The sequence below is a fragment of the Oryctolagus cuniculus genome, chromosome 2 (assembly GCF_051225735.1).
Source record: "Oryctolagus cuniculus isolate XC-2025 breed Fujian yellow rabbit chromosome 2, ASM5122573v1, whole genome shotgun sequence".
NCBI classification, from domain to species: Eukaryota; Metazoa; Chordata; class Mammalia; order Lagomorpha; family Leporidae; genus Oryctolagus; species Oryctolagus cuniculus.
This window is the reverse complement of record NC_142868.1, coordinates 79,486,574-79,512,399: the sequence shown is the minus strand read 5'-3', so window position 1 is coordinate 79,512,399 and position 25,826 is coordinate 79,486,574. Positions and strand designations below refer to the sequence as shown.

The 25,826-nt window shown below is 41.2% G+C and overlaps 1 protein-coding gene and 1 long non-coding RNA gene across 6 annotated transcripts in view; one reads left to right on the top strand and one right to left on the bottom strand.

Annotated features, from left to right (window-relative positions):
- DLC1 (DLC1 Rho GTPase activating protein) overlaps window positions 1–25,826 on the bottom strand; it is a 517,566-nt gene that overhangs the window by 273,286 nt on the left and 218,454 nt on the right. The window lies entirely within an intron of this gene.
- On the top strand, window positions 1,259–25,379 carry LOC103352202 (uncharacterized). Of its 3 annotated transcripts, none has more exons than XR_519708.5 (4): window positions 1,259–1,755; window positions 11,339–11,460; window positions 17,949–18,050; window positions 22,377–25,379. It is a non-coding gene; the product is annotated as an uncharacterized LOC103352202 (long non-coding RNA). The 3 variants fall into 3 exon arrangements; XR_016229975.1 differs by having other exon boundaries at window positions 1,289–1,755; window positions 23,565–23,702; XR_016229974.1 differs by having other exon boundaries at window positions 1,394–1,755; window positions 11,342–11,460.

Here is a 25,826-nt window from a genome sequence, read left to right as displayed (position 1 = left end):
ATGCATTCCATATCTCTGAGTCCTGGCCTATTTCTTTTTCTGTAATGAGATGATGCACATGAAACATTCAGCACACGACCCTGTACAGAGTGAATATTCAACAGGCCTGTCTGTACATCAGAATCACTTGGAAAAATTTAGTGCTAGGGCTCTACTACAAACCAATTAAAGTTAGAATCAGGGGTTAGGGACCATACATTGGTATTATAAAAGGTCCCCAGGAGATTCTAATTGCAGCCAGGGTTGCAAACCACTGATCTAAGCTATCCAATTAGTCTACCAGTAGTTGTGACCGTGACGGCACATTGAAATCACCTGGGGGACTTAAAAATACTGATGCCTGGGTTTTCAACTCTGATTTAATTGGAACAGGGTTCAGCTTGGGCACTGGGATTGTTAAGAATTTCCTCAGTTAATTCTAATGTGTCCAAGGTTGAGAACCATTGTGAATCAGGAGGATAATACTTATGCTGTAATATTAACCAATATTTTGGTTGTGAAGTATGATTTAATTTCTTTTACAAATAGCGTACATTTTTAGACTATACATGTAATACTGTTTTTAAAATGACTAAGTGTAGAAAGCCATGAATACAATAATAAAAATCCACATTCTCACCATCCAGATATGAGCATTGTCAATGGTTTGGTATGTTTCCTTCTTTCCATGCTAACTGTTTTACCTATTTAGAGTCCTGTGGCACAGGCAACATTAAATTCCTTTTCTTTCTTCACTTCAACCTTACAGCGCAAGCATTTCCTATATCACTTATTAATATCCAGTTCAGGTCTCATTTTAAAAGAAGTGGCATATGTTTTAAAAGTCCCATTTATGTGTTATTAATTTATGTATTTCACAGAGAGTTCCAGAGAAGGTATTTAATAACATTTTGGAAAATTTTCCCTACCAAAATCAAATGTCTCTCCCAGTAGAGTAGGGAGGGGTTGAATCAAGCTTCATTCTCAAGGGGGAACTCCTAGGGCTGACAAAAGTACCACTGCCTGAGTCCTCATCAGCCACATACACAGTGTCTTCAAAATGTGCATGGAAAAGGCATATTATGAAAAAGTTACACATGGGTTACATTTTTTTTTTTTGCCACAAAATAAACTTACCTTTCAATTTCATTTTTTCCATGAACTTTGGAAATATCCTTGTGTATCAACACTGTCTTAGAAGTGAGTCACAGCACTAAAGGCAAGGCTTTGGGTCACATGGTACTCTGAATACTAGGTTGAGTTATAACATAGCCCTCCCACACAGGCAAGGCAGGAAGAAGAGGAAGAACAGAGAATTTCCTAAAAATCAAAGAAATCCAAATGCAGAGCCAAACAACAGCTGGATACAATAGATGACAACCACTAACTTTTGAGAAAACAGCAGAACTTTCCAGCTTCCTGCTCTGAAGAAGCAAAGCATTGAGCAGTGGTTTAATTCGAATCAGCTTGCCGTGCTGAGAAGCTGAAGACAAAATCTGCAGGGAGAGTGACCTCAATGTCACTTTATAGGATGTGGAAGCTGAACCTTGAAGATTAAGTGACTTTTTGGAAGAGAACCAGTAAGACTGGAGAAAGAGTCTGTGTTTGGGGGAACTGGTAGAGTCTGGCTAAGAAGAATTTCTGTGACATCCTCCAAAGTGGAGACGACAGAGTGTGGAATTAGGGCAGTTGGTGCCGATTTCTGGGCAGTCGGTAAAGCGGGGAGCCAAGTGCCCCAAAGTGTTAATAAATTCCAGGATAAGCTTGAAACCAAAGGTAAGCTCTGATGTAGGCTCACCTTTCCTGCATGATTCCTCACATCTGTTTCTCATCATCCCAGATATTGTTGCCTAATTTTTAGATGGATGCTTATCTTGTTACTAAAACAAAACTGTAAACAAGGAGAGGCATGGAAGAGGGAAAAGGGAACTTGCTTTTACACTTAGAGTAAAACTGAAATACACCCCAGCCTGTCGTGGGCTACTTCATCCCACCAGCCCCTTCCTGTCCCTGAGGCATTCCATGCTCCTTCCTGTCTCAGGGCCTTTGCCCTGGACATTTCCTGTCTAGAATGCTCTTGGCTCTTTTCCTTCCCACGGCTGACCTTTTTCTCATCACTTATATGCTCCAGCATCCTTGAGAGGCGTTTCTAGACCATCCTATCTAAAGGCTCACATTCCTATATTCAGCATTATGTGCCTACTGTAGGCAGGTATGGATGTACAAGGCTGGTCTTTGCCATCATGAAGTTTATATGTTATTGAGGAACATAAATATTAATCAGCCATCACAAAAAAAAAAAAATCGCAACATCCTCATTCTAGAACGAGCAACAAGTGAAGAGTCCACGGAATGAACCTGTCTTTCAGTATTTGCCTTTGGATTTGTTTGTAGTGTGAATATTTGCTCGTACTTAAACATTTGCTCTCCATGGGCAGAGTCTGTGCTTTCTGCCTGACTCTGCAATGTAGTCTCAGAGCACGTGCATTGCAGGAACTTAATATAAGTCATTGAATAACTGCATGCTAAGCATTTACAGTTATTTTTTTCTTTTAAGTTCATGATATCCATGGCAACTATGTACAATTATCCTTATTTTGTAGGTTAACAACATTGAAGCTCAGATAAGAAATTAATTCAAGGTCATAAAGCTGGTGACCTAAGTGGAAACTGAACCTAGCTTTTTACCCACAACAGTCATTGTTCTGGTACACAGGAGAGACAAAGAATAAACAGAACCTAAACTCACTGGTATTTTCACATGTTCTTCCTATTAATATAAAAAAGCAAAAAACCAAACCATGCCACCACACAGAAGAATTCTACAACTTCATTTTCTGATAACATTGCAGGACCAACGAAATCTAACCGCGCCAAGCATGCTCAAACATTTCTCAGTATTTGGTGATTGCAAAATTGGATTTCATTTGGATCTCTTTGTGTTTGGCACCAAAATGATAACGTGAACGATCAAGAACAAAGCTCTATGCTTATATGGCATTTGCTTTACTTGGCTAAAGGCAACCAGGTACAAAGGTAGACACTCCTTTAACTCTTTCTGTGCTGGAAGGAGCTCTCTGAAATTTGAAAGTATGGTTTCTTTGCAGTGCTAGTAGGAAGAAGGATATGTGTGCGTGTATGCGAATGTGTTTATGTTGATCCCACTTATGTGTCATCATCAAGCACTGCTTTTAAGTGTCCAGGTTTATGGTTAACGCCACTTCTATCTCCCATTTTGCTTAGTGGTCCTAAGTACTGGTACCTACATCTGTAAGCTCACATGGATTCCCTTTTTGGACTAGGGATAGATGACTTTTAAAATTGTCATCCATTTCATTTTTTTTTTAATGTAAACTGTTGAACTCTTTACTTAGTATAGAGTTGGTCTTCTGTGTATAAAGTTAATTGAAAATGGATCTTAGTGGACAATCGGACTGGGAATGGCAGAGGGAGAAGGAAGAGGGGTGAGAGTGCGGGTGCGAGGGCAGTTATAGCAAGAAGAATCACTATATTCCTAAAATTGTACCTATGAAATGCATGAAGTTTGTATCCCTTTAATAAAAGGTTTCTTTGGGGGGAAAAAAAGTCATCCACTATAGACTTCTTTGTAAATTTTTCAAAGCTCAACCAAACATCTTTTCATTAGTTTAATTAAAATGTTTATTTTAAGAGAAAATATCTCACATTTTGAATTCATTAATCCGAAAAACCATCCGAATGATAAGAACTAATTGTTACACAAGAAATTATTTTGAGTTTAATAAAAGGTAATTGCAAAGTTTTCTCTTGTTGAAGTGTACTATATATTTTGCCAAGGATTAAACTGTTGGTATAAAGTTAGAAATTGTTTGAAAATCTGTGTCCAAAGACTTTCAACACTTTTTTTTTTCAACTGGGACAAATGTCTTCCTGTTCTGATACTTAATTTATATCTGATCCAATCTGTATTTCATTAGCGTAATCCTTAGCAATCCAATTCCATTTTAAATTTCCATTTCACAACCTCTATCCTATTATTAGCCTTAACTTTGGTCAAGAGAATACCTTGTTGTGAATCTCTTGGTTGAGACAAATTGGGAGAAAAAGTCTTTGAGTTAAACTGATTGTGTCTGCCCCTTAAGAACAGAAGTACACCGGAGCTACAGGAAGCACTGAGGCAAACATCCATGTGGCTCGCTTGTACCTGACGTTGTGTATGGGGAGCTAATTCATCCCGTTAGCGGCATCTGTTATCACAGGTGTCCTCTCTTGGAGGGGAAATTACCGGCCTCAGTTTGCCTAACGATATTGTGATATTTCCAGTAGCCTTTGGACAGCCAGATGACTCCGTGCCTTAATCCCATGATAGGCAGGAGCAGCACTCAAACATAAGACACCTTTGAGCACACCTAGGGATAAATGCCAAGGCAAAAGATGTCACAGATTGCTCTTTGAGGATCTTGGAGTCTGCATTCCTCCGGCAGCCGCTCACAACACCTTCATTGTACACCACTGAGCAAGCAGTTGTGAGACGTGTTACTTCTGGGTTTCCAGACATGTGTCATTCCCACCGCATATTTAGTAGCACAGAAGTGCCTGAAGTGGGGAGACCGGAATGTGAGGCATGTCTCACTGAGGAGTGGAGTTTTTATTTAAAAAAAAAATCACTCAACTGCTAATGGAAACGTCAACCTCCCAGTCCTATTCTTAAAAATAAATAAATACAAGGAGTTCCCCGCATGAGAGGCACATAAGGGACTCGAGATATTCATTTCCATGAAGTCACTCACAGCAGGCTTGTCTGGAAAAATTCTTTCATCTTCTGGAAAGAGAGGGGAAACTGTACCAGCAAGAAGGTTTAAAGACCAGGACTTTAAAGTAGAGGGTGAAGCGGGAAAAGTGATCCTTCAGTCAGGTGAATTTGGGCCAAACCAGATGAATGTCTACACTTGAACTCAACGTGCTAGGCATAGAGACTATAGAACTAGGTACTTGCAGAGGAGGTGTCAGGACAGCTAGGTCAGCTAGCAGTTTCAAGCTGGGGTTTCCGTGCTCTGAGTACTCCTTTAGGGACCCAATGGTCAAGAGGGGTGAGGGAGTAGGGTTCCATACTGCTTCAGCCAGCACAGCTCAGCTTTTGTATGCTTTGCGCATTGTATTTTCCTTTAATTCATTTGACACCCATCTATGGTGCATCCGCTATGTGCCTGTCAGTGTTCTCAGCGAGATGAGGTCATAATGACCAAGGCAGATGTGGCCTGTGGCTCCATGGAGCCTGCAGTCTATGGAAGGTTCTTTGTGTGCAGGAGGGAGATTCTGTTGCTAAACCCATGAATGGTGTTCAACATTTGAGGATGAATCAACCAAGGCTTAGAGAGATAAAGTCCTACAATAAACTAAATGAAGAGTTGGGGATGCAGTCCAGAGGTGACTTAGACTTCAGGGTGCTTCTGCCCAAGTTCAAACAAGAAGAGGAGGAATCAAACATTTAAAATTGTGCTCAGTTTGAGAGGATGTGAATTTCAGGCCACAGCATCCCCTGATTCGGTCTTCTCTCCATTTATGTCCAGTTGGGTCCTCTCTCAAGACTCGGCCAAGGCAGCAAGTCCACGCCTGGCCTAGGGGAAGATCTCTCCATACCGAGGGCTCCAGTTCCCCTCTGGGTCAAGGGCCATCTGGCTGCGGCTTGTTCCAGAAGCTTTCCTGTCTGTTGTTCTCCCTTCACGCGGGCTTGTCCACACACTCTGCTCTCTGTGGAATTGCTCAGGCTCTCTTGCATTCTTTGCTGTATTGCATCACTTCCTTCCTTCCTTTCTTGTACGCATGGGGCACACTTTCTCTCCAACCCCCATTCCTGTCTGCTTACTCTCTGAACCACGAACTTGGCCTCCTTTCCCTTTCCTCTCTCTCTGTCTCCCTGGAGGCTATACTCCTATATTTCATAATGCTGAGAATTAGAATAGAGGCCCACTGACATTATATTTGTCTTTCAAGTTCTGTGCTTCTGTCTGGTTCTCTTTCTTTGTAATCCGTCACTTTTCTAATTCTGGGCTTCCACTATAGTCCTGGGTACTTGCTCTGGCTGCTGCCATTCCCTCTCCTCTTCACACCCTCTGGGCGCCTGCTGCGCCATGGCCCTTCCCAAGGCTAGATCTGATCTGATCAAGCTGGCAGAAAGAAGGGCCACCTGCAAGGTTTGTGACTCAGGATGTGGAATGCTCTGTAGCCAGTCACTCCAGGCCATGACCTGCTAGGAAACGCAACACAGAGAATGACTGGCTGTGATCCATGCAGTCCTTAAAGAGCCTGCAAGACATTTCATGTCCTGTCTATACATTAGCTTGTGAATCCCAATCCTTGCTAAGCGGTCCCATGGAAGGAACACAGAAAGCAATCTCCATCTACCCAAGGTCTCACAAATTTTTTTTGTACAACGGCATTTCTTTATTACAACAAGAGCAAAAGCAGTAGCAATACAAGATAACACAAAAATACAACCATGTTTGCTTTTGAGGTTCTTTGTTTTCTTTACATAGTTTAGCACACTGAATCTTTCCTATATTCTTTGAAGCTGGAAAATCAGGTAGTACTCCTAGACTTTTAGTGAACATAGTGGATAGCAGGAGGAAAGTTCTCATGGTCTATTTTTGTCTTTTGTGTGTTTATCTGAACTGGGCAGCTTGAGGATGAATTCAGCAGGAGTACCCAGTTGCCTTCCCTGGGGCAAAGAAGGCAGGGCAGGAAAAGCTTTCAATAGATGATTTCAGTTAAATTTGCAAATGAAGATGCTACTGTATGATCAGAACAAGGGGCAGGAGAAGTTCTTCAATGAAGGGAGGAGTTTTACAGAAATGACCATACTCTCTGTAGGTCCCAGTTGCAATCACTAATTGTGTGGGGGTTTGGAATTACACCTATGGTTTCTGGGATGGAAAACACTCTGGGTATAAAGCAATGAGTACAGTCAAGGACTCAATCTGTGACCCTGGCATCAAGTGCTCAGTGTGTTCCAAAAAGCTGAACTCATTCCAGTCGTATATGACTCAAAGTGGAAAAGAAAATTTGAGCTGTTTTGTTGAAGACATAATAGGGGATTTTCAAACAGATAAGATTGTGAGCCCTTCTTTAGAAAGAGAAGTTATTGGCCCTCAGTGATAAGGGGGCCTCCAACACCACCTCTTCCATCTCCCAGGATTGCATATTTTCCATGACACCAAACTTAAGCTCATGCAATGCCTCTCTCTTCCTTGACACCTTCTCCTTCACGGTAGGGGCACCTCTGGCAGATGGGAGTGTTGCTTTCGCACCTCCCACAAAGCAGCACAATAAGCTCAAGTTCTTCTTCGCTGCAGGGAAATCAGGAATGACTGCAGGTTGCTATTGTGGGTTATTACCCAAATGAAAATGCAAGGTGAGGCAGTTTTTCTCCAGGCAGAAAAGAGTTCTTACAAAATATCGATGTTCCATCAGAGAGCAGAGAGCATTTTCCATTTGAGCTGCGCTTTTTTTTTTTTTTTATCAAGTTGGCATGCATTTGTTCTAAGAGCTGAGCTAGGCAGTTTGGGGGCAAATACATATCCTTGAAGCTTCTAGGCTATACATCCCTCACAGAAGGGAAGGGGGGGAGTTGAACATTTATTAAGGCTTACTGTTTCTAGAACAAACAAATGTTTATTCTGAGTTGAGGTAAGTGGTACTTGGCGTTAACACTGCTCTTCATGCTCAAGCCTTATCTGGTGATGCTTAGAACAAGCAGACATGCGGCACAATGGTATGACTGCCTCACACCTATGAGTGCGCTCACATAGGTGTCCACCATCGTCCATAAATGCCTAGCAGACACGCACTGTGTCCTGAGCTTCTGTCTTCCATTGTGATTATGTAGATTTGTAGGATTTGGCTGAGCTTCAAATAGGTTTATTCTTTTATTCAGTCTATTGATACCTTCTTACATAGGCTAGCAATTTCTGTGCATTTGGCTTGGGGAATAAAGAGAAAAAGAAAAAGATTATACTGTTTCACCGCCGTCATTGAAGAGCTGCTTTTTCTGTTGTTGACGTCAGATCAAAGGGGAAATTTTTTGTGCTCATATTATTCCCATGGTTTTTATGCAGCTTTTGTGGATATTAACCAAGCTCTCCTTCTCTGTGTGAGCTCCTTTGTTTTCTGTGACAGCATTGTTTCATAATTTTTGCTGGTCTCTCATTTTGCTTCCTCAGAGGGCTTCTCTCATTCTCTTGGTAGCTAAGGTAAAACACCTGCAGTCATCCTTGGCTTGCCTTTTTTCTCTTAGATATCACATTCCATCCATCAGAATTCATGGTTTCTCTCCCTTAAACATGTATCTAGAATATGAACAGTTTTCCCTACATCACTGCTGCCACCCTGGCACAACCTCCACCTCCTCTGGCCTAAACTCTCATACTTGCCTCCTAATTAAGTCCCTTTCCTTGTGCCTAAAGCTGTTCTCAACACATAGCCAGAGCAGTCCATTTGAAGCCCAAGTCAGATCATAGAACATCTCTACCTGGAACCCTCCCGTGGCTTCACATCTCACTCAGAATAGAAGTCAATGGCCTGACCTGCCTTAGGTAACCCAGTTGTTCTTCCTTGATCTCTCAGTTCTAGCTCAGTGATCTGCTTGTTTTATGTCCCAGCATGCCTGTTTTTGTATGCCTGCAGGTGTTTGTATGGTATACTTTCTCACTCCCTTCCCATCTGTACTGAAAAATCTGTCAATGAATTGATGGAGCCTAGCTTGCTCTTTCTGAAAGTCCATATCCCATTCATTCTTCCTAGTACACATCATTATTAAACTTGCTGTATACTTTATTTGGTTTGCTTTCTGAGTTTTTCTGTCTCTTGTTTAAAAATCTTTACTTACTTGGGGCAGAGAGAGAGAGATAGAGATAGAGAGAGAGAGAAGAGACCCATCCCTCATCTGTGGTTCACTCCTATAATGGCCAGGGCTGGGCTGAACTGCAGTTAGGAGTCAGGAACTCAATACAGGTCTCCCATGTGGGTGACAAGAACTTGGGCCATCATCTGTTACCTTCCAGGGGCTTTGGAAACAGGCAGGACTGCATCCCATGCACTCTGATACAGATGTATGGTGCCCCAAGTGGCAGCTTAACTTGCTGTGCCAAAATTCCTGCCTTGCTCCTAGGTTTAACTGAGGCACTTTGATAGGGGACACAATCAATCAAGCTGCTAGGCCATATGCCTGCCCTATTTTTTCTCGAATATACTCTTATCAGGGATTTATTGATATTGCTATTATTTATTATTTCTATTGTCACTTCGCTTCATTGATGTAGTACTTGGAGTTTCATGTTCAATAAGCCTTTGTTGAGTAACTCATTAAGTGTATGTGTTTCTCAGACTTTTCTTCAGAACACTCAGTGATATCTCATTTATAAAATCACCTATCTGTGGTTTCCACTACAGGATTTGTTCTTGCAGCTCCAGACCTGTAGACTTAAACTGCTCTCTGGCGTTGTCCCTGACTTCTATATGAACTTGTACTCTTTCTCCTACAAACAACTTAAGTACATTGGCGTAAACAATTGAAAAGTCCAGTTGTAGGACTGGCTACAGGTGTGGCTGAAACCAAGGCTCAAACAATGCCAGCAAAATGTGCTTGGGTTGCTCCCTCCTTAAGCTTTGTTTATCTCTTGGCTGCATTCTTAGGTTCTCTATCTGGTGTGGCAAGATGGGTACAGCACCCCCTGCCTCATATTCTTGCTACTCTAGCCACAGTTAAAGGAGACAGCATCCCACAAAACTGCTGACATCCAATCCTAATTAGACTAGCTCAGGACAAGTGGATCCCTGCTTCACCCAGTCCCCCCTGCCACACACACACACACACACACACCCATTCACACACACTCACACAGGAAAGTGGCCTTGGCAATGGCTTGTGTGTTTAGCAACTCTAATCTGGGCCACATGTTCTATTCTTGGGGGTCATCCTGCTATGTTACAAGAAGGAAGTGTTTCTGGGAGCAATACTCAAATGAAAACTGGGGACTGTTTTCAGAAGGGAAAAATGGGTGCCAAAGACAATCTCTGTGTTAGTGCCATCATCTTGCTGGTTACTCCTTAGATCCAATATATTACTGTATTATACAGGTGATAATTCGTTAGTATTTCTGAGATCCTTCCACACATTCTCTTTTTCAGTTTACATATCATCATTTTGTGCCTGGATTGCTCTAACAGTGTTCAAAATAATCTCCCATCATAGAGTGACTCTAAGGTATCTTGTCCCCATTCAAAAAAGATTTTTAGAACGCACATCTGGTCTCTCTCTCTTTCCCTATAAAATCCTTGGATAAAGCCCCCTCATCCTCTTTGTTATTGTCTAGGAGATACTTCTGGATCTAACTCTAACTAACCGTTAGCAACCATGACTCTGGATCTGAAACCCTGCATCTGTCCCCAACTAAACCAAATGCAAGTCCCCGCATGTGCGGTGGGCTTTTCCCACTTCCATGCCTCCACTCACACTGACTCTTTGCCTGAAAACTTCTTTCCATGGCTCCCGACACGTCCTTCACCATGCTGAAGATTCACCTTGTCCTTAAATATTCAAGAAATACTTCTGAGGCACCCACTGTAACTTACTTCTGCTGATTCCCTCTAAATTAGTTCAGGTGTCCCATTGCAAGCTTCTCCGAGTCAGAACTGATTATTAGTGTGTCTCCCAAATCAGTTTTTAATTGCAAGCTCTATGAGGGTGCCTAGTGTATCTCTGGCATGTAGCACAACACTTGTTGCACAGTAGGCACACAATAAGTGGTTACTCAATGAACAAATGAAACATTGATAGCCAAAAGGTAATATTTTGGTACTTAAAGGCATCTTTATCACTAAACAAGTGCATCATAAAAGGATCCAATACCATCTATGGCACGGTAATAGCACATTGTCAAAAGCTAAAGTCTTTTGAAAATACATTCAGTTGAGATTGATGAAGGCTGAAAGTGAGTACATGAGACAGATTGGGAGAGTATTCATTTGATCTGCAGTTTGCAATTTTTGCTTAATGAGAAGTAGTTATACCTCATTACCATTACATTTCACTTGCTACTTCTTTCAGAAGTGTGTGTGTGTGTGTGTGTGCGTGCATGTGTGTGTGTACACACATGTGTGTGGGGAGTGTGGCTTTGATAATGGAAACTAGGATTCTGAATATCTGAAAAAAATGGGCTAAAAATATGATTGATATTTATTAGGGATTATTTTAAAAGTCCCAGAAAATCCCAAGTCAAGGTTCAATAGCGTGCTTTCCTTACATTTATAGAGAGAAGGGCAATCTAAATTAAGTCATCATTTCCAGGAGTAGCCTGTTTCTAACCACTTTCTGTGCAAACAGCAGCACTGTCCGGGGCTTCACCAGCATTCCAAGAAACTGTCCAAGTGAATTCTTCCCTGGTGATGTGGAAGGACATCCTGTCTTCAGGGGTACAACACAGTGCAGGAATCCCTCCTGAAACTGTATGTATCAATCACTAATGAAACACTGCTGCTTGCTTACTGACATCTGAATTGCCATGATTATAAAGCACAGTTCATGAACTTTCTGTCATTTTTGACTAAGGCCTGAGGTATTTCCTCATCTTCTTGAGTAGAAATGACCCAGTGTTGATAGAAAGGAGTTCACAGACGTATGCAAGATGCTCATTCTAATATTTTGTTTAGCACTGAATGCTTACTCAGATCGAAAGATGCTCATGTGGTAAACTGTTAACAAGCCAGAGAGGGGTGAGCTCTGGGCTTGTGGTTAAGCTGCTACTCTGAATGCCCGCATACCAAATCAAAGTGACTATGTTTGTGTCATGGCTGTGCTCCTAATGCTCCTAATTCTGGCTTTGTACTAACATGCACCCTATGAAGAAAGAGGTGATGGTTCAAGTAGTTGGGTCCCTGCCACCCACGTGGGCTGCCTAGATGCAGCCTAGATGCAGGTTCCAGCTTCTGACTCCGGCCTGGTCTAGTCCTGGTCATTGTGTGCATTTGGGTAATGAGTCAATGGATGGGAGATTGATCTCTCTCTCACTCTCAAATAAAGACAAATATAATAAATAAAAGGGCAGAGAAACAAATTTTCTAGGAATATATGTATTACAATTCATGATAAATGATCTTTTGAATATTCCTAATGAGGTCAGATGGTTGGGATGCCCTTATATACCCTGCCCATATCCACCAGGAGTTGGCTCAGAGAATAGCAACCAAGAGTAACAGCTACAGGTAGCTGCAATGAGAGAGCTGTAGCACAAATTCAACTGACAAGTTTTAGGTTGGACGCAGAGAGAGGTGACTGAATTGTTAATCGTTTTCATAATCCTTGTCTTCCCAGATAATGGCCAAGTTCATTAGTGTTGGCTCTGAATACACAGGTGTGTACACTGATGATAAAAGCCTCCTTCATCTTTCAGTTCTCTCTGAGGTTGAGTATTTCAACTGTTCTGAGGACTTGACTTTCTAAACCACCCTTTACCTTATTCTAAGGCATGCAGGACAAGGATGGATGTCCTTCTGGGCTCTTGATACTCTAATCTTCCTGGTTAAACCAATTGTCTTGGTCTGGTCCCTTTCTCAGTTACATATGTGTGCCTCTTGAATATACTCTAGTACAGAACATACCAGAATTTGATTCAGCTGAAAGAATAGTCCACAGAATTCAAGCAACAAGAATATACTATTGAAAATGTTATTCAATTTGCCAAAAATAATTTTATGCATTACTTTCTAAGAACACATTTATTTTAAAAGGTATGTATGGAGATCCTAACAATGTGAAAACTGTATCTGCTTTTACTTTATGATCTATAGTATTTAAATGTAGCCTCTTGAAATAGGTTCCAGTGTAATAGACTGCATTGTCCATGGTTGCACGGTTTATTATGGATTCAGATCAACCACACTGGAGCAATTGAAATCCAAGTTCAACTTACCCTCTGATACAGGAAGCCAAAGATCAGGCTGATTATACTCAAATTCTTTAAATCTTCTATCTAAATTGGAAATTTCAACAATTACATTTTTATTTTTTGCCATGTGGTAAGGACTGAAAGATTACTTCAAAGTTTGGCAAAGATTCTAATTCAAAGAAGGGTATAAAGTACACATTACATTTTATAGAGTAGTATTTTGTAGAATATTAAACTGAGGTTAGGGGCTGGCATTGTGGCACAGCAAGCAAAGTAAAGGCATGGTATGTGCTGGATGCTAGCATCCCTTATGGGGGAGTCGTCTGAGTCCTGGCTACTCCACTTTGGAGTCAGTTCCCTGATAATGTGCCTAGGAGGGCAGCAGAAGATAGGCCAGGTGCTTGGGCCCCAGCCACCCATGTGGGAGATATGCATGGGGTTCCAGGCTCCTGGCTTCAGCCCCGAATAGCTCTGGGCATTGCAACCATTTGTTCTCCCTCTTACTCTGCCTTTCAATAAATAAATCTTTAAAAAATTTGGGTTTAAAATCACAAGAAAATATATACATTCATATTAGCCCCAGCAAATAAGAGCATGGAGGTATCTGAGATACTTGTTAGAAAGACTTTTTTCCCCATACTTTCACAAGCATGATTTGTGAGATAGTCTCAATAGTGTTGCTCCAAGAAAAAAAATTTGCACACAATCTTAGGGGCAACCTCTCACTACAGAGAATGATTTGACTGGGGAACTGATTGCATTAATTCTTGTTCTTGAGCTTAACATCTGTAGCAGTTCCTATTTTGTATTACAGAGAATATGGAAGACATTTTCACATTATCCAGTAAATACCATTCAACAATGCATATCATCATTTACTTGTTTTCTTTTAATAATGGGAAAAACAGTATGGCTCTGCAAGGGAAATAAGGCCCAGCTGGTGGGATTTGCTGATGACAAGTTTCCTCCTTGCTCTGGGCCTCTAAGTAAGCACTTTAGAGAGAAACTTTTCTGTGTGCTTGGTGCTGTGAAAGCACACAGCCTACTCCTGAAATCACAACCTATCTATGAAGCACAGCATGCTTGCCTCTCCTCCTTGCCATGGCCAACTTTTAGGCACTTATTGTCCATTATCAAAAAATTTATATACTTTCTTGAAAGGCAGAGAAACACTGCGAGATCACAGAGAGATCTTCCATCTGTTCTTTTATTCCCCAAATGCCAGCAACAGTTGGCAGTCAAGGCTAAAGCCAGGAGCCTGGAATTCTGTCTGGGTATCCCACAAGAATGTGAAGGAACTTGAGTGCTTGAGCAATCACCTGCTACCTCCCAGGGTGCACATTAGTAGAAAACTGGATTCAGGGGCAGGGCTAACCACCTGAACCCAGGCACTCTGATATGGGATGTGGGCTCCCCAGCGTTAACACCTACACCAAACACTTGCCACCCTTTCCACAAATCAACTTTCAATCGTGATTTTTAGTTGCAGTGTAAGATTTGTTAGAAAACTCAAAACATTAAGAGATAAGGCAGGGATATATGTGGAGTGAGGGAGGAGTGATTTGTTTTATGGTTTCTTTCTTTTTCTTTTTTGACAGGCAGAGTTAGTGAGAAAGAGAGAGACAGAGAGAAAGGTCTTCCTTCCATTGGTTCACCCCTGAAATGGCCGCTACGGCCAGCGCACTGCGCCGATCTGAAGCCAGGAGCCAGGTGCTTCTTCCTGGTCTCCCATGTGGGTGCAGGGCCCAAGGACTTGGGCCATCCTCCACTGCCCTCCCGGGCCACAGCAGAGAGCTGGACTGGAAGAGGAGCAACCAGGACTAGGACCCGGCACCCATATGGGATGCCACTGCCTTCCCCCGCCACAGCAGAGAGCTGGACTGGAAGAGGAGCAACTGGGACAGAATCCAGCGCCCAAACCGGGACTAGAACCCGGTGTGCCGGCACCACAGGCAGAGGATTAGCCTAGTGAGCCGCGGTGCTGGCCTGTTTTATGGTTTCATAAGACAGTGGACATTTGGAGCTATGAATACACATTTCACCTTTTGTTAGGATTCTGCCTCATAATGTCATTCGAGAGCTTTAGAGAAGCAACTTCCTGCTTCACCCACAGAGGTCTTAGGCAGGACTGCAGCAAGATGAGGCTGTTATTTTTAGCCAGCATGTGATCCCAGCTCGTCTTGAGTGACTCAGGTCTTTGGGGGCTCTTTGTGTCCAGATTCTTCAGCTGCTAGATACTGACTCTGGTGGCAGATTCTATGGCTATGTAGTATGGGTTATATGTGTCACTATACTACAAATACGATGAGGGACAGAAAGAGAAAATCTGGGAGAAATCATCCATGACAACAAGCAGTAGCCAATGAATCTTTCACAGACTTCTTACCCTTGTGCACTGATTTGCTAGTTTTTGGTTTGTGTAGGTTGAGATATTTTTGTAAGATATAGACAGTGTGGTATGGTGGAGATTTCTAGAGCTTGGTTGAAGGAATTCATTAAGTTATGTCCTTTCAAATCCACAGACAGCATCCTGCACGTGTTTGAATTTTCAGTGCTTAGCAAACTGACTAGCACAGGATAAAAGCTCCAACACGTGTTCAATGAATGAATGAAAAGAAGGGTGTAAATATGTGATCATACTTCATAGATCAAAGTTTGGCATTTAAATTACATAGCCTTTGATAAGTCTTTCTAAAAACTACAGAAACTCAATTGAGAGAAAGTTTTCAGCCACAAGAGTGTACTTTCTTGTAAGGAAGACAATTATTGTGTAAGTTTTATACAGAATATTCTAAAAATTTTTTCAAAGTGAGAAACATCGAAAATTGAGTTGAAAATAACAAATATATGTTCAGATTGCTTATTTAGCGACAGATCCTCACAGCAAGGACAAGGCTGAGCAGTCCCCAGAGATGCTGTCTCTTTTGTGGTTCCACAGGCATGGACTGTGCAACGTGCTTCACAGCATTACAAGTCCTGAAATGTCATCTGTGAATTTAGCTTCTTTACCATTCTGAACAGTCATGGAAATCCAACTACTTCAGATCATTGTCAGCACAAATCTTGAAAAGGCTGCCACAAAAATACATTTATGTACGCCTAATTTGCCTCATAGCATGATTTGTGTGTGTGTGTGAGGGTGTGCGTGTGTGCGTGAAGTGATGCAGTTTGACCAGAAGATGGCAGCATTCTGAAAGAAAAAACAACAAACAGGAACACAAAAACCAAGGCACTGCAATTCATAAGCTTTTTACTCCTCAGAGTTTTCATGTTGGCACTATTTTGCTTATTTAATATGTTTTGGACATCATCCTTTTCAAGGTGAAAGATGTGCTCTACCCAGAAAAAAATAACAGCATTCGTTAAGAGCCCACCTATACTACTTATTTTCTTATGGAAAAAAAAAATTCCCTGCAAGAATTATCTAAAAGCTACAGAATTTTAAGTCAGTAGTGTATTAATTCTCTCTGGGAGTCACAAATAATCTTTGAAAAGAATGCATATGTAATTGAACTTATCATCTAGGGAGAGATTAAGTTGTTAAGATTCCCTCCACATTGAATATATCTGTGTGGTAGAACATTCTAGTGTACTATAAAACACATTGTATAAAAATACAATTTAAAAAACTAAGTAGGAAGTGGTGGATATACCAATTACCCTGAAGGGATCATTATATATTGGGCAGTTGCATCAAAATACCACAATGTACCCCATAGGTTGTACAATTATTGTATATCAATATCAAAGAAAAGATTCTACAGCAGAGACAATATACAAATATGTATTTATACATGTATGAGTTGTTTTACTTTTTTATTTACAAACCTTTAAGAATGTTGTATTCCTATCTTAAATCTAATGTAAATTTACAGACATCTGATTACATGTATCTTTTTTATTTGTAATAATATTGAAAATCTTTGATGAGCCTGAAAGAGCCATAGAACTTTCCTTATGTATCTAATTTGCAAAAACTTTAATTTAATGTAATTGAAAAGACACATTGGGGAACATATGGCCTGTGTCCTTGTAATGTCTCATCCAATCTACACAGGAAATGGAATTACAGGTAATCCGTTTTGACAATATTCCTAAGCCAATTAACGTGTGATGTTGTTTACCCTGTACAACCTAGACGCTATGAGTAATTAGAAAAAATTCAAAGAAATATAGTGTGAACAGTAATGGAAAATTCTGAGATGACCTTAATTTTGTACCTCCTGCTTTCATATGGCATCATATATGTATAACTCTTTTCTAGTTTGATGACAGTATTTTAACAAAAGTTTTACAAATATTTTCTTAGGAAAAAATTACACTTAGTATTCGATTGCTGACAATTTTTACAAAAAACAACCCAGCAGCCCAACTCTGAATATAAGCCTGTGTCCGTGGGACCTGTCCTTGCCGCTGCCTGTGTGGTCAGTGAGCTGCAGCACTCCTCACGCCCTGGGGGCAGCCTAACCCAATTCCCTGCATCCACGCCTAAGTGCCCAGGAGGAGTCCTGTGAGGGGACTTGGCGCTGAAGTCCATCCTCCTTCAGCCCAGGAAGCTGCAGAAGCTTCTGGACCTCAGCCTCCAGCTCAGCTCTGGAGGCTGTGGCCAGGCAGAGCCCACCCCGTCACAACCTCATCCTCATCACTGTTCTGGAGGAGATCTGGCCAGCTTGGCAGGAGGCTGCGTTAGCACTTGTGAGAGCTGAAGAAGTAACTAGGGCCCGCCTGAGACAGAAAAGTGTGTCATGTGGTTCGCAAGTAGAATGTCCAGGAGAACTGATAAAATGTTTAATTATCCCTGGAAAAACACTTTGATCCATTTTAAAAGAGTTCACACTCCTTATTTTCAGTTGGCTCAACTGTAAATCCAAAGACAAACTATTTTGGCATGTTTTCAGTTGTCACTTGATCAGCATGTTTTCTAACTTAAGTTCTGAAGAAAATCTATCTGATAATCTCCCCCAGTTTTGCAGGGCTGAACAAGAAGCTGAAGTTATCCATCTTTATGTTGTATGTCTCCATCCTCAATTCTGTTTGAATACATTTCAGGGAGTGACAAGAAATACCAGCATAACCTTGAACCTGGAATTTTACGTTCCTTAAGGGGCTCTTATTCATCAGATGTCAGCAGAGAGAGGAAATGTGTTCCTGGTAAGTCATAATTGCAGCTCAGGACACAGATCCTTGTGACAGCATATTAAAATTAAAGGTTTTAAGACAGAGAGAGAGAGAGAGAGAGAGAGAGAGAGAGAGAGAGAGAAGGAGAGGGGAGGGGGAGGGAATGGGAAGGGAAAGGAAGAGAAGAGAACTCCTATTTGCTGGTTTGGCTGGGCCAGGACAAAGCTAGGAGCCAGGAACTCAATCACCCTCTGCCATATGGGAGGCAAGGATCCAACCCCTTGCTCTATCACCTGCTGCTTCCTGTGTGTGCATCAGCAGGAAGCTGGAATAGGGCAATGGAGCTGGAACTTTAACCCAGGCACTGTGATATGCGACATAAATGCTGTGCCAACAGCCTGGATCTAAAATTGAAATTTTGGCCCAAATCCCAAGATGATAAATTCAAGTTTCAAAGTAAGTTGTCAGATAAACCACACTGTTGAGCTCACAAAAAGTACTTGGATGAGAATACACTATAGAACTCACAATTCTTCCACACACTAATGAACTCCAGAAGCAGAGAATGTGGGGAAAATGACTTTGGAGAGAGATATTATATTTTATATTTAGCAGTCCTCCACAAGACACCGTGATGTAGGGAAGGTTTAGGAGGGAGCTGTTCTCATTTAAAGGCTGGTGAAAGGGACTTAAAAGGGATCCTTTAGACCTGGAGAGCTTGAGATGTGACCCCGAGTGTGGGCGACACATAAACTGACCTGAACGCAGAAACTGATCTGCCTTATTGGACTGTCATATCATAAACCAAGGGAGGTGTGGCTATGTTGGTATCAGCTGGACTCCTGATACAATGGAAGGGACAGTGTTCATTGCTTCTCATGTATTGCATGGCATCATTTAAGGATCTGTCCACAGGGTTGACCAGCAGTGTAATCAGGCCTCAGGCAGGAGAGGCTAACATGTGACCAGTTAATCCTGTAGCTGTGGAAGAAGCAAGGGATCTAGGGAAATAATGGTGCAAAGGCCACATTCAGGATATGACAGATGCTGTAGCTAATTTCCAATGTGACTCCCGATGACCCTGGCCTCCTGATATCTGTGCCCTAGGCAGTCCCCTGCCACATCAATCTGGAATGGTTTGTATGGCCACCAGGATGAAACAGACATTTGTGCCTTTCAAAGCTAATTCATTAAAGGCATAGCAGCTTCAGTCTTGATCTCGCAGGTTTCTCACTCTGGGGCAAGCCATCTGCTATAACGTGAGGACACTCGGGCTGCTTCATACGGAGGTCCACATGGAGAGGAGCCAATTTACTAACCACAGGAGTAAATCATTTTGGAAATGGACACTCCAGCCCCAGCCAACTCCTGCTGTAGCTTCCTGAGAGATGCTGCCTAAAGCAGCAAAACAAGTCTCTCCTGCTACTTGCCCATTATGGGACATAATAGATGGTAACTGCTGTTGCTGCTTTTAAAAGATTAATTTATTTGAGAGAGAGAGTGAGAGAGAGAGAAAGAAAGAGATCTTTCATGTGAAGGTTCATTACTCAAATGGTTGCAACAGTCAGGGCTAGGCTACGCCATGCTGAAGTCAGAAGCCAGGAATTCCATCCTGGTCACTCAACTAAGTGACAGTAAGGTAAGCACTTGAGCCATCATCTGCCACTATCCAGGGGCATTAGCAGGGAGTTAGATCAGAAGCAGAGTAGCTGGAACTCAAACCAGTGCTCCAATATGGGATGCAGGTGTCCGGAGTGGTGAATTAATCCACTGCACCACAGTGTGCTAATTACTGTTGCTTTAATCCACTAAATTAAAGGTGATTTGCTATACAGTATTAATAAGTAATAAAGGGATGGCTGCTGCTGTAACAAGAAACGCTAAAAGCTGAGAAAATGAAGGCATGAATTTGGGATCATGGGGCTGGTGGATGGGTGTGGAGCAGGTGCTACTGAAAGATGACAGGACCTCAGAGGCATTGCTAACATGAGCTTAGAGGGGGATCTCAGTGAGACCTTAAAGCAAAGTGAAAAAAGGACTATGAGAAAAGAGAATCCTTTTCACCTGATGCCATTATATTTAGCACGGTGAGGGGTCTTAAAAATTGATGGAAAATATATATAATGAAAAAACATCATGATTTCAAAAATTTTTCTTGTACCAAAATAAACTTATTCCTTTAATTCTGATTTACTACAAACTCTGAAGTAACCTCACAGTTCCATGGCTGTGGCTGCTTCCTTCACAAGGCAAGTCCTTTGGCCTCAAGGAACTGCCTCACCCAAGGTCACATTACTTTCTAGGAGAGTCTCTGCCAATGATTGACAGGTGCAGAGATGCGGAGGGCCTCCATTTCTGACAACTCTGAAAGGCCACCCATGCTGCAAAGCGCCCATCGATTGGCTGAGGCCTAGCTGTCACAGCACTGCAGTTCCACACAGCTCTGCCCTCTGCTCATTTCTGCCATCTGTATGTCCACGCATGCCTATCTCTTGAGAGCACCCCTCAGTAAACCTTCTCCAGGCAATTCTTGGTTCAGGGTTGTTATTCCAAGGATTCTACTCATGTCATTCCGCACCTCCCACCCCCAACTTTTTTCTTAAATTTTACTCCAATGGCTAGCACAGTGGCTCATGCATAGACGTGAAAAGTTTTTTTTTTTTCAAAATAAAAAATTACATATATTTGAAAGGCAGTTACAAAAAGGGGGGGGATCATCCATTTCCTGGCTCACCCCCTAAATAGTTGCAATGGCTGGGGCTGGGTCAAGAGCCAGGAATTCCATCTTGGTCTCCCATATAGATGGCAAGGGCCTAAGCACTTCTGCCACCTATAACTGCCAGCCTAGGTGCACAGCAGGAGGTGAATTGAAAGTAGAGCAGCTGGGATTTGAACCAGTGCCCACATGGAATACCAGCACTGCAAGCAGCAGTTAAGCCCATTGCACTGCAACACTGATCCTATTGAAGGATTTTTATAGGCTTGGAAAAAATTGGGGTTTACATAACATTAATGTCCATAAGATAAATAGTGTTAGACTTTAGCTACATTATAAATTCAAAGTCATAAATATATTAACTAAATAGCCAAAGAGGAGCCAGTGATGTGGAGCAGTGGGTTAAATCTCTGGCTGTGATGCTGGCATCCCTTATTAGAGTGCCAGTTCGAGTCCAGCGGCTTGGCTTCCAATCCAGCTCCCTGCTGATGTGCCTGGGAAAGCAGCAGCAGATGGCCCAAGTGCTTGGGCCCCTGCCTCCCTTGTGGGAGACCCAGTTGAAGTTCTAGACTCCTGGCTTCAGATTGGCTCAACCTTGGAAGTTGCGGACATTTGGAGAGTGAAGTTACAGATGGAAGACCTCTCTGTCTGTCCATCTCTCTTTCTATCTGCCTTTCAAAAAATAAATAAATTTTTAAGAAGAACCAGACATAGTGCTGACAATTTTGCCCTTTACTTTTGATTCAGATAAGGTTTTCAATTATCTACTAAGAGAAGGTTGGCATTATCAGCGATAAAGAAAGGTCCTGGCGCTGGCACTGTGGCAGAGTGGGTAAAGCCACTGCCCACAGTGCCCATATGGGCACTGGTTCGAGTCCCGGCTGGCTGCTCCACTTTTGATCCAGCTCTCTGCTAAGGCCTGGGAAAGCAGTGGAAGACGGCCTAAGTCCTTGGGGCCCTGCACACACGTGGGAGACCTGGAAGAAGCTCCTGGCTCCTGGCTTCGGATTGGTGCAGCTCCAGCCGTTGTGGCCAACTGGGGAGTGAACCAGCGGATGGAAGACCTCTCTCTCTCTCTCTCTCTGTTACTCTGACTTTCAAATAAATAAATAAATACATGAATATTTTTTAAAAAATAAATGCCCTTTTACAAATATGGAATACCTTTTTGATTTATATAACTACACAAGGGAATATTAGAAATGTAGACAAAAATATATGTAGAATTGTTCATCTTTGTGTTATATATACAAATATAGTATTGGATTTAATACAGAAAGGAAAACTACAAATGAATTACAAGTGAGGGGATGATAGCACAGTTTTGATTTATCCATAAAATAGCAAATGTAAAATTAAATATTTGTGTAATACTTGCTTAGGAAATATGTGTACATGGAAATTCTGCTAATTCGAAGTGTTCAGCTATTACGATTATTCAAAATTCTGATTTTAATCCACAATAGAAACAAAGTAAAAAATGACATTTATTCTATCTATGACCTAGTATTCTGAAGCATTGAATTTGTTTCTCTTCAAATCCTTTATGATTTGGGATGGAAGAACCAAGACCTGGGCTAAGCTGTGTTTTTCTGATCTGGACTCCTCTGTATCACAGTTTTGTTTCTTGTTTGTCCCTCCAGGGCTCAGGACTCGGGGAGGAAGCATTAAGGAAGGAAACAATGGCCTCAAAGGAGAGTTCTGTGGGACAACGTCATGAAGGTGTTCTTGGTAGTGAAGTAGACATAGGTCCAGTGGCTACCTGGACTCACAAAAGACTTCTTCAACATTTTCCTCTCTAAGTTATTTAGTCTAAGATTCTAACAAAATTTGTATATGGATTGATCAAAGGAGATCTTATTCAGAAAACAATTTGTAAATGAGATCAATGTAAGTCAGTCTGGCTGGAGCAGGTGGAGGAAGGCATTTCTGGGGTTGCCTTCGTGTGTACAGTATGAATGGCACTGATTTACTTGGTTATTACTGCTTTTGTTTACGTATCTATGCATTGCACATCAGTTCTAATCTGGTACATGCCTATTCAGTAGACTGCTATTTATACAAAAATGGGGCCTTCAAAATGAACCTACAATACATCAGCAGCAGAAAATGGATAAAGCAATCTGCAATAAAAAGGAAACAACTAGAGTTGATTTCATGAACATGAAATGATATTCCTTGAAAGGAATCAAAACCAGGAAGTCACCTGGGTGACATCAAGGTGTTAACAGTAGAAAGCCTGGAGTGCCCGGGGCCTGTGTTGCAGTGTAGCAGGGTAAGCCTCTGCCTGTGATACCTGGATCCCATATGAGTGTTGATTTCAGTTTCAGTTTCTCCACTTCCCATCAAGCTCTCTGCTAATGTGCCTGGGAAAGCAGCAGAAGATGGCCCAAGTGCTCTGGTCCCTGCTGCACACATGGGAGACTGGGAGGGAGTTTCAGGCTCCTGGCTTCAGCCTGGCTCAGCTCCTGCTGTTGCAGCCATTTGGAGAGGGAGCCAGCAGATGAAAGCCCCCCCCCCCCCTCTCTCTATTTCAAATAAATAAAATATTTTTTTTAAAAAATGACCAGAGAATCACCACAAAGCAGCAGCACAACACCAACCTAAAGAGTACAAATTATTGGTTTTTTCTAAAGAGACCTGCATACAAAACATTCACTACTCAGAACAGTCATGAATTTAGATATTTACAAGTGAAGGTGTGGTAGGACACCATGAGGATAAGGAATAGTGTCCTTCCTTAGAGATTTTTGTAGCATGTGATTTTTCAGGATGTTCAAATGGTTGGTTGATATTTTCCATTTTCTCTCTCTCTTTTTTTTTTTTTTTAGTTGGAAATCTGTTATGTGGTAGACGCAGCTCAAAACTGTAATCAAGAAGACCTTCTTTGTAAACTCAGTCTAACTGGTATTGAATATGCACATGGACTTCCTGGTTAAACATTTCAACTGTCTTTAAGAAATGAGCACAGAGACCATCAAATGCCAGGGACAGAATTAATTATTGGTCTGTTAGCATGAGAGCAGGAAAACATGGGAACATATTGCATGTGTAATTAGAGCTTTGAGACAACTGGGTTTGAAGTGAAGAAAGTGAGGACTGTGCAAAGGGCTTACCGGTTATTATTACTGCTCAGTGCTATGAATTATGCTCTTGGTTGCTGTGATGTGGGATGCTGTTGGCTTGCCATTTTATATTGCCCAGAAATAACTGGAAGTCTTTATTTCTTTTGGATGAAAATAGGAGCTGGCTTTAAGAAGTCACATCAGTGCATGGAAAAACTAAATTTTTCTCATTGTAATGATGATAACATGTAAAGTACTATTCATATGACTGCATCTTAGGTTGTAGATGTTTCTTCGTATTGTTTCTTGTGCTAGTGCCATCTAGGCAATTCTAACTGTGCCATCGTTCACATGTGTTCCCATTTTCCTCATTTTCCTTGGTTTTAGGAATTCTATTCCAGACACCTAATTGACCAGATTCTTAAACACAAAGGAGAAAAACATGTTTGTCAACTCCAAAAATTATTGAGGTGTTACATGTTCTTAATTAAGTATTAAGGGCTGGTATATTTGAATACAACTTATATGTAATAAAATGAAACTTCTAAATTCAAAGTGAAAGGATGTGTATATCAAGGTCATTGTGGAGATAGAATAACCCGTCCTAAACAGGACAGTCATGAGTTAATGTGGAAATAGATTGAAAACAGCTGTCAGTATCTTAAAACACAATAAATGAAAGGATTTTGGATTTATTTTAAATATAAAAGCAAATGGTTGTGGAAAATGTTTCTATTTTTCAAGACCCAAAGTTAATGAATGACATACTTTCTATTTCAAAATTCAGAATATGTGAACAGAATTGTCTTTCTTTTTAAAACTGTGGAATTCTAAGAAATTTCATTATAATAATCACTGAGTGATGTCCTTTTTAGAAAATTTCTTTCCAATTCCCTGGTGTTTCAGCTTTTCCTTTGAAAACGCTATAAATTTTGCCTTTTCTTTCTCATAAACAAGGCAAATAGTAAATCCATATACTTTAATATTATTGCTTAGCTATGTCAAAATAAAATTGGCACATTCAAAGCATTACAATAAAAGGCATTTTTCAAAGACCGTTACATTTTTTGAATTTGTTAACTGTAAACTATACTAAATCATTCTTTTGATGTTTCAGAAGAAGTTGACTGAACTTTCTTTAAAAATTCTGTGTGTCATTTTTCCCCCTTGCTATATTGACTATTTTCTTGGGATATGAAAATTAGTAATATTTGTGACATTTTCAATATGATTTAAGGGATCTGGCATTGTGGCATGGTGGGGTAAGCCACAGCTTGCAATGCCAACCTCCCATATGGAGTGCCCTCCAATCTCTGCGATCGAGTCCTAGCAGCTCTGCTTCTGATCCAGTTCCCTGCTAATCTGTCTAGGAAGACAGTGGAAGATGGCCCAATTGCTTGGGGCTCCTGCCACCTACTTAGGAGGCCCAGATAGAGTTCTTAGCTCCTGGCTTTGGCCTGGCCCAACCCTAGCCATTGTGACCATTTGGAGATCTCTGTCTCTGTTTCTGGATCTCTGTCTCTCTCTCTCTGTCACTCTATCTTTCAAATAAATAAAATCTTTTAAAAAATACTATTTAAATTCTTGTCAATTTTATATATTTCCTTGGATTTTCCCTCCAAATTTCAGAGAAAAATACTGTTTACAGTTGCTATTTGCAAAAAAAGATAATGGTTTATACCTATATTGTTTTAAATGCTATTTACGTAAAATGTATTAATGACTCACTAAAAGAAAATATAGCTATTACTAAATTTTTGCATATGAATTGGATTTTAAATGATACTTTAAATTAGGTGATTTGGACTCACGACTCCACATGCTTTTTTCTACTTTAATCTTCACCATTAATGTATCAAAAGCACGATGACTTCAGCTTCACAGTCATATCATGAGGGGCTGCGTCTAAACACAGAAGCGGGTTTACACTGAAACTGTTATGGGGAATTCCTGGTGATTTTTCTTTTCTATCTTGGATCAGTTTTATTTTTATTGACATGCAGCATAATCAGAACACCTGCAAATGAT